The sequence below is a fragment of the Helianthus annuus genome, chromosome 13 (genome assembly GCF_002127325.2).
Source record: "Helianthus annuus cultivar XRQ/B chromosome 13, HanXRQr2.0-SUNRISE, whole genome shotgun sequence".
NCBI lineage: Eukaryota > Viridiplantae > Streptophyta > Magnoliopsida > Asterales > Asteraceae > Helianthus > Helianthus annuus.
Window position 1 is genome coordinate 54709079 of NC_035445.2, and position 15083 is coordinate 54724161.

Here is a 15083-nt window from a genome sequence, read left to right on the forward strand (position 1 = left end):
ACTACATTTTTGGGTTTTAAACATATGACAATGTTTTAGACAAGAACATTTGATGGTTGGTTTAAACATGGACTTTATACATTGGTGGTTTGTTTAATGACTTAAGTAACAATATGTGTGTAGTATGATACAAGCATGGTGGATACGCCGCTGGTACTTCCTATATATAAGTGCTTGTATTGTATTACATGTCATAGCGTTATTTAAATCATTTAGTTTGGACTTATACATTTTTACACAAATAACACATTTTTCACAAGACTTCGTTTTACAAAAACAACTTGTTTTATACAACTTATTTTTACTTGGTTATTCTTTTAACCATACGTTATTCTTCTATTTATACATATCATTTGATTTCATCGCTTTTCAAATGATTTACAAAACAAAACATTTTACAAGATTCATGACTAACTTTTATTAAACACTTTTCTTAAACTTAAGTCATGAATCCTATTTTCATAAAACCTATGTTACTCACAGGCATTTTTATGCTGACGTACCTATTTTCACATGTGTTTTCAGGAGCTAATGCATAGGATGCCGATCGTGATACGCTAGGGTGGACTCGGGCCTTAGTGACATAAAACAGAGCTAGACTTAGTTTAATTACGTTATGTACTCCTTATTTCAGTAGTTTTAAGACAATGTAACATGTTGGTTCTTGTTTTGAACAATGTATTCCACCCTTGGGTGATGAATAAAATATTATTTTAATTACCTTGGTTGTGGAACAATAATTCTGTTACAACACTCCCCGACGTTTCCGCCACGATTTGATGTTTTACGTGGTCGGGGTATGATAGAAGAGTTGGTATCAGAGCCAATGGTTATAGGGAATTAGGTGATTAGTAATGCTTTGACCTAGACTATAACCTTTCTAGGACCCCAACACAAGTTGTCTTGTGTTTAGATCTTAAAACATGCACTTCACCTATCCTTAGGTGATCACCAGAACAAGAACCCAATTTTCTAAAACGATTTTTGAAAAACAATCCTCTGTTTTCAAATGATTTATTATATGGTTTTGAACCCTTTTGATTTTTCAAATTGATTTTGAAAATTTATCATTTGTTTTAATGATTCTTTTGGCCTTGTGCCTTCCAAGTTTTCAAAATCTCGTCAATGTTTTGGGTTCTAAATAATGTGAACACGTGCAAACTGGAAGGGTGAATGCCTGTACCCTGGGTTTTCTGTCTAAGGCTAGAGTGTTCGTACAAATCCACATAATCAGACCAGTCACTCTTACCTGGGAACTCCTGGGGTGAGTGTTCACTCATAGGCGAGCATGTCTTCGCTAAGCATTATTTATGGACCCATTTACTTTGATTAGTCACTGTGTGTCATTTTTTTTGTGATACGGACGAATGACCACCATCCTTGCTTTGTTGATTTTGTTTCATCTCGTTCTTTTCATCTAATCATCTCACTCGTTTCCTCTCATGTTTTCCTCTTTTTAGCATGCCTCCTCGACGCGAAAATCAGCTACCTAATGCCAAACTGGCAGAAATCATCGCACAGCATATGGCTGCTGCGTTCCCGAATCTTATTGCTCAGTTTAACCAAGCCAACATCAATCAGAACGCTCCTTGTAACTTCAAGAGCTTCAATTCGGCTAAACCACTCAAGTTCAGTGGTACTGAGGGGGCAACTGGGCTCCTTCAATGGTTTGAGAGCATTGAGAATACTTTTCGTCATGTTCAGTGTCCTGATAATCGCAAAGTCGAGTTTGCTTCTAGTGTTTTTCAAAAGAGGGCGTTGACATGGTGGAACGGGGTTATGAGAGATCGTGGTGCTGAAGTTGCTTTAGCACAAACATGGGCTGAGTTAAGGACTCTCATGATGAGTGAGTTTTGTCCTCGTCATGAACTACGAGCGCTGGAAAGGGAGTTTGATGATCTAAAGCAGTTTAGTGGCGAGCACCGGGCATATACTGACAGGTACGAAGAGTTGAGTTTATTATGCCCAACAATGGTCACCCCACTCGACAAGGCTATCGAGAGATACATCGATGGTCTACCTGACTCTGTGCAAGACATCGTTACTGGTAGTAAGCCTACCACTGTTCGTCAGGCAATCGAACTATCTGCAACGTTGACTGAGTCGCAGATTCGAAAGGGTAAGTTGCACAGGAAGGGTGACAAGAAGGGTAAGAAGCAGGAGTCTGATAAGAAGGATAACAAGAAAGGTAAAAGCAAGAAGGGGAATGATGCGGGTTCTTCGAAGGGTTCTAGGAAGCGGAAGGCTTCCCAAAATTTTGCCGTTAATACGCAGACAAATCAGCCTGCGCAACCTCTTGCCAAGAAACCATACTTTGGCAATGCACCTTTGTGCAATAAGTGTAACGGACATCATCAACCGCACCACCAGTGCCGTCAATGTACCAACTGCGGAAGACCTGCTCATCTTGCTGCTACATGCCGCATTCCTGCCAATCTGAATCGGGCAGCTCAGAACCCGGCTCAACAAGTTGCTCAGCCTTTTGCTCAGCAACAAGATCAAGCAGCACTGTCACACCCCCAAAATCCACCCGCGGAGTACCACCGCTTGGGAGCGTGACTGACCAGGATCAAGCCATCAATCATATCAAACATAGCATTTAATAATGATAAAAGTAACTAATGTAATCCATCACGACATGATTGATGTTTCAAAACCAAACATTGTTTAAATAGCGGAAGCATAGTATGTAATCTCAAAATAGTTATAGGTTCCGAATAAGTTCATGATCCGTATCCCACAACGACCTGCTCCTCCCTGTGCAAGCTCCATAAAGTATCTAAGGTCCTGCAAGGCATGCAGCAAATAATCAACAAACTAGTTGAGCGAGTTCACAGAAAGTAAGTTCATAGCATAGTGCATAAGTATAGCTAGTGGGGGCTTCCCATACTAGTGTGTACTAAAGGTGGGGGCTTCCCAAACCTTGTGTTCATATTACTGGTGGGGGCTTCCCATGTTTATACTGGCTAATGAGGACTTCTCATTAATGGTACTTACTAGACTAACTTCCGACCATGTGTTCTTCTTTACCGAGAACAGGAAAAACGTACAGGGTCACGTAGGCTTTACGTGACGTGCCCTTCCCCGAGGACATGGTACGCGTGGGGGCTACGTAGGCTTTACGCAGCGTGGCCTTCCGACCTGGAAGCCAGTGGATGGTATTGGGTTACGTAGGCTTTACGTAACGTGTCCTCCCGACCCGGGAGACAAATGGCAAACATACTGGGTTACGTAGGCTTTACGTAACGTGTCCTGACTAACCTGAGGACGATGGTCTATAGTCTAGAGAATGCGTAAGTACGAGTAACTCTTTCAATATCAACATATCCAACCCAATTCCCAACCCGGGAATCCCATGCCTTGGCTGTGTGAACTCACCTTGGTTTGCTCGGCAGATACACAAAGAGTACAGTTAAGCTAGTAAATGGTCAACCACGTCCTATCATGGTTATTATACAAGTCAGGTTCGTATGTAGCGCGTATATTGTATCACGTATAATCATGGCAAACACGTACATGCATCATCAATCCGATAAACAATCTAAGTGTTCGGTCCAATCATTACCCGGCCCAATGACAATAAGCAGCCCAATATCATAACAGTCATAAGATTGGGCCCGTGACAGTGTAGGCCCAAAACAGTGTTTGTGCATAGCCGGTCTCGAGTCGCAACGGAGATCTCGAGTCGCAACCGGAGATTACGAGTCGCAACAGCTGGTTACGAGTCGCAATGGTGATCTCGGTTCGTCATGGTCCGGTTACGAGTCGCAACGGGACTCGCAACCATGGTCTCGGCTTGTGCTGTTTGTGGTCTCGAGTCGAGACGGTGAGATTTCAACTCGCAATCTGAGTCGCAACCGTGTGTGTAACTGGTTTCCATAATTCCTGTAACAATCACTCCGTGATTCTAGCAAACAACTTAGGCAGTTTCACAATTCAGATCAATTAACAGTTTTTCCATAATCCACCAAGCATACTATCGATCAAACAGGACTTTTATCATGAATTTCGTATGAACATTAATAATCCAAAATCAAGAACATTTATCTAAACACATAAACACATCCGATTCTAACATTCACGAAGCCAATCAATGAGCATCAACTAATCCGATTTAGTTAGCATATTAACCAGTTACAATCTGATTTAATCACGTATACATGTGGCCGATTACAATCATACAATCACCTATATCCGATTCATGAGCAAGCCAATTATATGAACACTAACTATCATTGATCCAATCTAAAATTATCATACACAACCCGTTAACAAGACTCATTCGGTATCAAGCAATCATATTCGAAAACATGAACATACACACAACCAATTACAAACATGACAAGTACTAACCAAATTAGAGAAGAAGAGAGGGTGATCCGAATTGTGGAGGCTCTTGCCGTCGGGTTCCAAGCAAATGAGAGAGATAGAGAGCAAGTAGGGTTGTGTGTGTTTGTTTTTGCAAAACAATAGAACAAAACCCTTAAACTCGGTTTTGTGTTGCGAGTGGGGAGTGGGCCGAGCCCATCCGGTTACTTCTAAGGGTCCGTGAACAAGGTGTGGCCCGAAATGGGCTTGTGTGACCGGTTTGCTTTGTGCGATCGGTTTTAGTGTGTGGTTTGGGTTCGTGAACACATAATCATTCATATAGCATGCATACACATATGGCACATAACATCATCATAACATTCATTAGATCATATAATTTAGTTCTCGCAAGCACGTAGCGTTACATCAAAGCAAGTCTAAAGTTCGAGTTGTCACATTATCCCCAACTAATTGGAAATTTCGTCCCGAAATTTGGTATGCACTCACTGAGGAAGCTAGGTAAATTATAACGTTCACTGGTTTTCCTGGGGTGTCACATCCTCCCCCCGTTGATCTGGAATTTCGTCCCGAAATTCCGAAGTAGTAGCCTCAGCCTCAGTAGTGGTAGCATTGGTTTCGAATAACTGGGGGTACTTTTCTGTCAGCGTTCCCAGGTGTACTCTGGGCCACGTGTGGAGTTCCAACGAACTCGGACAAGAGGGATTCTCTTGTGTTTGAGGACCTTCACATCCCGGTCCGTGATTTCTACTGGTTCCTCGACGAAATGCAACCGCTCGTCGATAGTGAGTTCCTTAAAAGGAATGATGAGGTTTTCATCTGATAGGCACTTCTTTAGGTTCGATACATGGAAGACGTTGTGAACTGCCCCGAGTTCAGCTGGTAGTTTCAACTTGTAGGCTACTTTGCCAATCTTTTCTATGATTTCAAATGGTCCGACGTACCGCGGATTTAGTTTGCCCCGTTTGCCAAAACGAACCACACCCTTCCAAGGTGAGACTTTCAATAAAACCCGGTCCCTGACCTCAAATTCCAATGGCTTTCTACGCTTGTCCGCGTAGGCTTTCTGACGGTCGCGTGCTGCCGCCATGCGTTGTCGTATCTGTGCAATCTTTTCTGTGGCGTCCACTACAATCTCTGGACCCGTGATCTGACTATCCCCCACCTCTGCCCAGCAGAGGGGTGACCGGCATTTACGCCCGTACAATGCCTCGAATGGAGCGGCTTGAATGCTGGTGTGATAACTGTTATTGTATGAGAACTCCACCAAAGGGAGGTGCTTTTCCCAGCCGTTGCCGAAATCGATGACGCATGCCCGAAGCATGTCTTCTAGTGTTTGGATCGTTCGCTCAGACTGTCCATCCGTCTGAGGGTGATATGCTGTGCTCATGTCTAATCGTGAGCCAAAGGATTTATGCATCGCTTGCCAAAGTTCTGACGTGAATCGTGCATCGCGATCCGAAATGATAGATGTGGGCACCCCGTGCCTCGAAACAACTTCCTTAAGATAGACGTCTGCGAGAGTGGAGAACTTATCCGTTTCTTTTATAGGTAGGAAGTGTGCAGACTTGGTGAGTCGATCCACGATCACCCATATGGTATCATTTCCCCGCTGGGATCTGGGTAGGCCTGTAACAAAATCCATGGAAATTTCTTCCCATTTCCATTGAGGTATCTTAGGCTGTTGAAGTAGGCCAGCTGGTTTCTGATATTCAACCTTGACCCTCGCACAGGTCAAGCATTTTCCAACGTACGTAGCAATGTGGGCCTTCATACTAGGCCACCAATAAGTAGTGCTGATATCGTGGTACATTTTGTCCGACCCTGGATGTACCGAATAGCGAGACTTGTGAGCTTCATCCATTACAAGTTCGCGTAAACCGCCATAGAGAGGGACCCAAATCCGGCCCGTTACGTAGTAGGCGCCGTCTGTCTTCTGTTCCATCTGTTGTCGTGAGCCGCGTAAGGCTTCAGCCTTGACGTTTTCTGGTTTCAATGCTTCTACCTGAGCATTTCGTATTTGTGCTGGAAGGCTAGACTGAATCGTAAGCTGTAGCGCTCGCACGCGCTTCGGTAAGGTGTCCTTTCGACTGAGGGCATCAGCCACAACATTGGCTTTGCCTGGATGGTACTTGATGGCGCATTCGTAGTCGTTAAGTAACTCGACCCATCGTCGTTGACGCATGTTCAAATCCTTCTGCTTAAGTATATGCTCGAGACTCCTGTGATCGGTGTAAATCGTGCACCTGGTACCGTACAGGTAGTGTCGCCATATCTTAAGCGCGAAAACAACAGCTCCCAGCTCTAAATCGTGCGTCGTATAGTTGCGTTCATGAACCTTGAGTTGACGAGAGGCATAGGCAATAACCTTGTCGCGCTGCATTAACACACATCCAAGTCCCCGAATGGATGCATCACAATAAACTACGAAGTCATCTGTGCCCTCTGGCAGAGAGAGGATAGGTGCACTGCAAAGTCTATCCTTTAAGTGTTGAAAAGCAGTCTCCTGGGGCTCTCCCAAGCGATAGGTAACACCCTTCTGTGTCAGTAACGTAAGCGGCTGAGCAATCTTCGAGAAATCCTTGATAAACCGTCTGTAGTAACCCGCCAAACCCAAAAATTGGCGTATTTCCGTTGGCGTACGCGGTGCAGGCCAGTTTCTGATCGAGTCTACCTTGGATGGATCGACATGGATCCCATCCCTGTTCACCACATGGCCTAAGAAGTGGACTTCACGAAGCCAGAAGTCGCATTTAGAAAGCTTGGCGTACAACTGTTCCTTCCGAAGGAGTTCCAAAATAAGACGAAGATGCTGCTCGTGTTCCTCCTGACTCTTGGAGTAAATCAGAATGTCGTCGATGAATACTATGACAAACTTGTCGAGATAGGGTTTGCACACCCTGTTCATAAGATCCATAAATACAGCAGGCGCGTTCGTTAACCCGAACGGCATGACAAGAAACTCGTAGTGACCGTAACGAGTTCTGAATGCAGTCTTGGAGATGTCCTCATCCCGGACTCTCAGCTGATGATAACCAGACCTCAAGTCTATCTTCGAATAGTAACACGACCCTTGCAACTGGTCGAATAAGTCGTCGATGCGCGGAAGAGGATAACGGTTCTTCACCGTCACCTTGTTGAGTTCACGGTAGTCGATGCACATCCTGAACGTACCGTCTTTCTTTTTCACGAAGAGTACTGGAGCTCCCCAAGGCGAAGAGCTTGGTCGTATGAAACCCTTTTCCAAGAGTTCTTGCAGCTGTTTTGATAGTTCCTCCAATTCTGATGGAGCTAGACGATATGGTGCGCGTGCTATAGGTGCTGCTCCTGGAGCGAGCTCGATTTGGAATTCGACCTGACGATGAGGCGGTAAGCCAGGTAAGTCTTCAGGAAACACCTGAGGGTAATCACGTACGATTGGAATATCCTCCAATTTCTTTTCCTTTGCTGAGGCGTTTGTAACGAGTGCCAGAATGGCAGTGTGCCCCTTTCGTAAGCATTTCTGAGCCTTCAAGAATGAGATGATGCCAACCACAGCACCACTCTTGTCGCCTTGAACTTCTAGAGGTTCCTGATCCGAACGAGGAATGCGAATAATCTTGTCGCTGCATAAGATTTCTGCCTGGTGTTGGGATAACCAATCCATCCCAATCACGACGTCGAAACTACCCAAAACTATGGGAATAAGATCTACAGAGAAAGCTTGACCAGCTAGGATAAGATTACAACCCTGAACTACGTGCGTGGCTTCTAGACTTTTACCGTTAGCTAACTCTACTACATGTTTGGTGGGTAAAAGTGTTGGTGCACGTTTTAGCAGTTGACACATTTTCACAGACATATAGCTTGTATCCGCACCCGAATCAAACAAAACAGTAGCGTAAATATTGTCGAGGAGAAACTTACCCATAACAACGTTGGGATCGTTCACTGCGTCTCCTCTTCCCAAAACGAAAGCTCGACCTCTTGCCTCGTTGCCATTATTGTTGTTGTTTCCCCCGTTGTTGTTCCCGTTGCCCTGGTTATTGTTGTTGCGATTCTGGTTCAACTGAGGGCAGTCGCGTTTGAAGTGACCTTCAGCCCCACACTGGAAACATCCCCGGTTTCCACGCTGTGGCTGCTGCTGCTGGTTCTGTGGAGCTGGTTGCTGAGGCTGCTGATTCTGATTCGCAGGACGAGGGCTCCTACAGTCTTTGGCCTCGTGACCCATCTTAAGACACCTTTGACAACGACCCTTGTTACACGGGCCATTGTGATGTCTGTGGCAATTGTGGCACTTAGGCTGACTTCCCTGATATCTCCTCTGTCTGTGACCACCAGAGGATTGTTGACTAGGACTCTGGTAGTGGTCAATCATCTGCTGCTGAGCTTGTGGCTGCACAGTCGCTGAACCTTTACTAGAATCTCCTTCCCATTTTCTTTTACTGTCACCAGATGTAGCAGGAGTAACCGAGGTGGTGACGTTAGCAGTAGCACTAACACGCTTGGGCAGTTTATTCTGATCCACTGCCTGATCGGTGATGCGATGAGCGAGGCGCTGAATTTCCTGGATGTTTTCGAGGTTAGCCGACGTCACGTGGCTCTGAATTTCTGGAGCCAATCCCTTGAGATACAACTCAATGCGCTTGTATGGAGGGTCCACCATAGTTAGACACAGAACGGCCAACTCATTCGACCGTTTAGTATACGCTTCGATCTCTGATCCAACCATTTTCAGATTATACAGCTCGTCTTCCAGCTTGTGAATGTCTTCACGCGTGCAATACTCACGCTTGATGAGTTCCTTGAAATCGTTCCATGGGGTGGCGTTAGCAGCTGCCAACCCAAGAATTTGCACCTGCGCGTTCCACCAGGTTAGCGCGATTCCTTCCAAGGTGCTGGTGGCGAACTTGACCTTGCGAGCCTCAGGGCACTCGCACATTTCGAATACTGATTCTAGCTTTTCAAACCAATGGAGGAGTCCCACTGCCCCCTCTGTGCCGCTGAAGGAATTCGGACGACAGTCCATGAAGTTCTTGAATGTGCAAACAGGCTGCTGCGCGTGTTGACCTATTGTGTACGAATAGGACGAAGTTAAATACGAGAGTTAATGTAGGATCTAAAGATCCTAGTGTGTGCCTATACTGCAGGATATACTACCTGCTTGAGCTGCTGCAACTGCCGCAGCAACTTGAGCTTGAACGAGAGCCTCTAGCTGGGCTTGTGTCATGTTGATTCGTCCAGACATGATCTTCATTGTAACAAGTAGCGTAAGTAAGAATGGTTCGCGAATAGGCGATGACAGAAAAGTGTAAGCACGTAGGGATTCTCATGCTATGGTATCATGTGCATCTAAACATAATGCGAGCAAAGTTCTAAACAGTTCTAGCAAACAGGCAATAACATAAACCTTATTACCTAGGATGTCGAGTCTTGCACGTGGAGCGAAGCGTCGTTGTGGATCGTTGAGAGCACTGTTCTGGTTATAGTCCGGTTTTAATAAAAACGTTTTCCCATATTAAAACCAAGTTCTCTATAACCAATGGCTCTGATACCAATCTGTCACACCCCCAAAATCCACCCGCGGAGTACCACCGCTTGGGAGCGTGACTGACCAGGATCAAGCCATCAATCATATCAAACATAGCATTTAATAATGATAAAAGTAACTAATGTAATCCATCACGACATGATTGATGTTTCAAAACCAAACATTGTTTAAATAGCGGAAGCATAGTATGTAATCTCAAAATAGTTATAGGTTCCGAATAAGTTCATGATCCGTATCCCACAACGACCTGCTCCTCCCTGTGCAAGCTCCATAAAGTATCTAAGGTCCTGCAAGGCATGCAGCAAATAATCAACAAACTAGTTGAGCGAGTTCACAGAAAGTAAGTTCATAGCATAGTGCATAAGTATAGCTAGTGGGGGCTTCCCATACTAGTGTGTACTAAAGGTGGGGGCTTCCCACGTTTATACTGGCTAATGAGGACTTCTCATTAACGGTACTTACTAGACTAACTTCCGACCATGTGTTCTTCTTTACCGAGAACAGGAAAAACGTACAGGGTCACGTAGGCTTTACGTGACGTGCCCTTCCCCGAGGACATGGTACGCGTGGGGGCTACGTAGGCTTTACACAGCGTGGCCTTCCGACCTGGAAGCCAGTGGATGGTATTGGGTTACGTAGGCTTTACGTAACGTGTCCTCCCGACCCGGGAGACAAATGGCAAACATACTGGGTTACGTAGGCTTTACGTAACGTGTCCTGACTAACCTGAGGACGATGGTCTATAGTCTAGAGAATGCGTAAGTACGAGTAACTCTTTCAATATCAACATATCCAACCCAATTCCCAACCCGGGAATCCCATGCCTTGGCTGTGTGAACTCACCTTGGTTTGCTCGGCAGATACACAAAGAGTACAGTTAAGCTAGTAAATGGTCAACCACGTCCTATCATGGTTATTATACAAGTCAGGTTCGTATGTAGCGCGTATATTGTATCACGTATAATCATGGCAAACACGTACATGCATCATCAATCCGATAAACAATCTAAGTGTTCGGTCCAATCATTACCCGGCCCAATGACAATAAGCAGCCCAATATCATAACAGTCATAAGATTGGGCCCGTGACAGTGTAGGCCCAAAACAGTGTTTGTGCATAGCCGGTCTCGAGTCGCAACGGAGATCTCGAGTCGCAACCGGAGATTACGAGTCGCAACAGCTGGTTACGAGTCGCAATGGTGATCTCGGTTCGTCATGGTCCGGTTACGAGTCGCAACGGGACTCGCAACCATGGTCTCGGCTTGTGCTGTTTGTGGTCTCGAGTCGAGACGGTGAGATTTCAACTCGCAATCTGAGTCGCAACCGTGTGTGTAACTGGTTTCCATAATTCCTGTAACAATCACTCCGTGATTCTAGCAAACAACTTAGGCAGTTTCACAATTCAGATCAATTAACAGTTTTTCCATAATCCACCAAGCATACTATCGATCAAACAGGACTTTTATCATGAATTTCGTATGAACATTAATAATCCAAAATCAAGAACATTTATCTAAACACATAAACACATCCGATTCTAACATTCACGAAGCCAATCAATGAGCATCAACTAATCCGATTTAGTTAGCATATTAACCAGTTACAATCTGATTTAATCACGTATACATGTGGCCGATTACAATCATACAATCACCTATATCCGATTCATGAGCAAGCCAATTATATGAACACTAACTATCATTGATCCAATCTAAAATTATCATACACAACCCGTTAACAAGACTCATTCGGTATCAAGCAATCATATTCAAAAACATCAACATACACACAACCAATTACAAACATGACAAGTACTAACCGAATTAGAGAAGAAGAGAGGGTGATCCGAATTGTGGAGGCTCTTGCCGTCGGGTTCCAAGCAAATGAGAGAGATAGAGAGCAAGTAGGGTTGTGTGTGTTTGTTTTTGCAAAACAATAGAACAAAACCCTTAAACTCGGTTTTGTGTTGCGAGTGGGGAGTGGGCCGAGCCCATCCGGTTACTTCTAAGGGTCCGTGAACAAGGTGTGGCCCGAAATGGGCTTGTGTGACCGGTTTGCTTTGTGCGATCGGTTTTAGTGTGTGGTTTGGGTTCGCGAACACATAATCATTCATATAGCATGCATACACATATGGCACATAACATCATCATAACATTCATTAGATCATATAATTTAGTTCTCGCAAGCACGTAGCGTTACATCAAAGCAAGTCTAAAGTTCGAGTTGTCACATTATCCCCAACTAATTGGAAATTTCGTCCCGAAATTTGGTATGCACTCACTGAGGAAGCTAGGTAAATTATAACGTTCACTGGTTTTCCTGGGGTGTCACATCCTCCCCCCGTTGATCTGGAATTTCGTCCCGAAATTCCGAAGTAGTAGCCTCAGCCTCAGTAGTGGTAGCATTGGTTTCGAATAACTGGGGGTACTTTTCTGTCAGCGTTCCCAGGTGTACTCTGGGCCACGTGTGGAGTTCCAATGAACTCGGACAAGAGGGATTCTCTTGTGTTTGAGGACCTTCACATCCCGGTCCGTGATTTCTACTGGTTCCTCGACGAAATGCAACCGCTCGTCGATAGTGAGTTCCTTAAAAGGAATGATGAGGTTTTCATCTGATAGGCACTTCTTTAGGTTCGATACATGGAAGACGTTGTGAACTGCCCCGAGTTCAGCTGGTAGTTTCAACTTGTAGGCTACTTTGCCAATCTTTTCTATGATTTCAAATGGTCCGACGTACCGTGGATTTAGTTTGCCCCGTTTGCCAAAACGAACCACACCCTTCCAAGGTGAGACTTTCAAGAAAAAGGATGGATCCTTCAGAATGTGTATCGATTATCGTGAGCTGAATAAGCTTACCATCAAGAACCACTATCCCCTACCTCACTATGATGACCTCTTTGACCAGTTACAGGGTGCTACTTGCTTTTCGAAGATCGACCTTCGTTCTGGGTATCATCAACTTCGTGTGCATGAAGAGGATATTCCCAAGACAGCATTCCGCACTCGATATGGGCATTATGAGTTCACAGTCATGCCATTCGGTTTGACCAATGCTCCTGCTGTTTTCATGGACTTAATGAATAGGGTCTGCAAGCCTTATTTAGATAAGTTCATCATTGTTTTTATCGACGATATCTTGATTTATTCTAAGACGCGAGCTGATCACGAGCACCATCTTCGTCTTACTCTGGAACTCCTAAAGAAAGAGCAACTTTTTGCCAAGTTCTCCAAGTGTGAATTTTGGCTTAAGGAAGTTCAATTTTTGGGACATATTGTCAACGAAAAAGGTATTCATGTAGATCCCTCCAAGATCAGTGCGATTAAGGATTGGGATACGCCTACTACTCCTACTGAGGTTCGTTCTTTTCTTGGTCTTGCGGGTTATTACCGCCGCTTCATCGAGAACTTCTCAAAAATTGCAGTTCCTCTAACTGCTCTAACTCAGAAGAATAAACCCTTTGAATGGGGTTCCAAAAAGAAGAAGCGTTTCAGACCTTGAAGCAGAAGCTTTGTAATGCACCTATTCTGACTTTGCCTGAGGGCAATGATGATTTTGTTGTTTACTGTGATGTATCGAAATTGGGTCTTGGCTGTGTTCTGATGCAAAGGAACAAAGTCATAGCCTACGCATCTAGACAATTGAAGGTACATGAGAGAAACTACACCACTCACGATCTTGAGTTGGGTGCAGTTGTCTTTGCTCTCAAAATCTGGAGACACTATTTGTACGGTACAAAATGCGTGGTTTTCATTGACCACAAAAGTCTTCAGCACATCTTCAATCAGAAAGAACTCAACATGAGGCAAAGACGTTGGGTCGAACTCCTAAATGACTATGATTGCGAAATTCGCTACCATCCCGGTAAAGCGAATGTTGTGGCTGACGCATTGAGTCGTAAGGAACGTACTATGCTTCATTGTGTTCGTGTTCAATCTGCTATTCAAGCTCGATCTGATATCCAAGCACGCATTACTCAGGCTCAACAGGCTTGTGTTTCACAATACTTGATGGGTAAGGAATTACCCCATCACATTAAGCCTGATCTTGTGCTGAAGGAAGATGGATCGTATTATTTCATGGACCGTTTATGGGTCCCAAGCCAAGATGATCTTCGCACTCTGCTTATGGATGAGGCCCATAAGTCTCGTTATTCTATTCATCCTGGCTCAGATAAAATGTATAAGGATCTTCGTACTCAGTATTGGTGGCCTGGTATGAAGAAAGACATTGCCTTGTACGTTTCCAAGTGCCTTACTTGTCTCAAGGTCAAGGCGGAACACCAACATCCTTATGGTCTTTTGGAGCAACCTGAGATGCCAGTTTGGAAATGGGAAAACATTGCTATGGATCTCATTACTAAACTCCCACGCACTAAGAAAGGTCATGATGCCATCTGGGTAGTTGTTGATCGTCTTACAAAGTCAGCGCATTTTCTGCCGATCCGTGAGAATCTATCTGCTGAAGATCTGGCCAAAATCTACGTGGATGAAATTGTATCTCGACATGGTGTTCCTTTGAACATTATTTCTGATAGGGATGCTCGCTTCTCTTCTCGATTTTGGAGAACCATGCAATCTGCTATGGGGACCCAACTAAATCTAAGCACAGCATATCATCCACAAACAGATGGCCAAACTGAAAGAACAATCCAGACTTTGGAGGATATGCTTAGAGCTTGTGTGATCGATTTTGGTGGTAGTTGGGATTCACATCTTCCATTGATTGAATTCTCCTACAACAATAGTTATCACTCCAGCATCAACATGGCTCCTTTCGAGGCTCTCTATGGTCGAAAATGTCGTTCACCAGTCTGCTGGAATGAGATCGGTGAGGCTCAGCTTACTGGACCTGACCTCATTCTAAAGACAAGTGATAAGGATAAGAAAGTTCGTGATAACTTACAGACAGCTCGAAGCCGTCAAAAGAGTTACGCGGACCGACGACGCAAGCCCTTGGAATTCCAGTTCGGTGATCGAGTATTACTTAAGGTCTCACCTTGGAAAGGTGTGATCAGATTTGGAAAGACAGGAAAACTTGCACCTAGATACGTTGGACCATTCAAGATCGTCGAAAGAATCGGTAAGGTAGCCTACAGGCTTGCATTACCTCCCGAACTTGGAAATGTTCATCCAACTTTCCACGTATCCAATCTCAAAAAGTGTCTAGCTGATGAGAACCTCCACATACCGCTTGACGAAATCCGTGTTGATAAAACACTTCATTTTGTT